Here is a 1,392-nt window from a genome sequence, read left to right on the forward strand (position 1 = left end):
AGGAAACATGTCTGTGTCACTTCACCACAATGGGAACTGCCTCATGAGAATGAAAACCACGGGATTCGCTTGCTGTCCACTTCTCCAAAAACTGAATAACTACCAATAGCTCTTACTAAAGAGAATCAGTCACTTAAATGTATCCCTCAGATATCATCCTCACAATTAAGAGTGCTACAGAATATGAAGGCAAGTAGACAATTCCAGTGATTGCTGTTTGATTTAATGAATTTGGTTGCTAACGTGACTCTGTTGTTTTCATCAACAAATGCTTCACATAGTTTCGAGTTTAAGAGGCCATCCTTCCCAGAGGAAAAGATAATAATTTTTAAGATGCACTATTCACAAGGTTTATTGTATTAAGAAATTGAATAAGAAATATTACTTTGCAGGAATCTTTAACAAATGTAGGAAATGAGATTCTGTGTTTATAATGTAAATGTGGCTGGAATTCTTTCTTGGAAGATAAAATCAATAGACGTATTCTCAGAAGTAAAATATAATCATTGGCTAGTATCTTCTAAATGTTCCCTGAATTCTAAATGCTCCTTGTCACATGTGCTTGCAAAAGTTATAGTGTGCCATGTGGATGCTAGATATTAGAAGGTGGATGATGGGAATGTGTAGACACACACGTTAAGGATAGGTTTATTTCCGTGTAAGGCTTAGAATGTAATAGCTGTCAGAAGTCAGAAGAAATGATACCTTAATCATGTAGCTCTTAGTCACAGAATGCCCACAATATACTAGCAACTTTACTAGTTCTGTCCTTGGGCAGTTTACAAACATTCAAAGGACACAGATTCATAAGTAGAGAGTTAAGGAGGATATGTTAAACCATATTAGGGTAATGCCCAGGCTGCTACTGAGCATATCATAAATCCCTGTCACTTCAAATTACAACATAAACACAGTTAGCTCTATTGTACAGTAAGAAAAATTGAAATTAAGAGCTTACGTTAAGTGTTAACTTACAGTCTTGACACAGTAAAGTCCCATCTTTTAGAATCCGTGGTAGGTGATTTCAGCCCCTTACCTGGGATAAATCCTGTTATAAATTGTTGAAGACTGAGAGATTCTCTTTTCTATTTTTAACTACTTAATGACATCATTTATTGTCTACTGGGAATCAATTTAGGAAATCATGTTAGTCCACTAAGCACTTCAGATAAGGTGATTCCACGAAGCATTCCAAGATTATCACAAGGAATTGCTTTCGTATGCCATAAAAGAGAAAGAAATGAGCAGAATATGGCCTGCTGAGGAGTTTACAGTTTTACAGCTCCTCCCACGGCAGCGCATAAGTCACTCAGTTACAGTTAACTTTGGATTATCACTCACAGATTGAAAGCCCAACAGCCATCACACACGCTGGCCTGTGGCGCCACTTGT

Source organism: Panthera leo, chromosome F2 (genome assembly GCF_018350215.1).
Source record: "Panthera leo isolate Ple1 chromosome F2, P.leo_Ple1_pat1.1, whole genome shotgun sequence".
Classification (NCBI taxonomy): Eukaryota; Metazoa; Chordata; class Mammalia; order Carnivora; family Felidae; genus Panthera; species Panthera leo.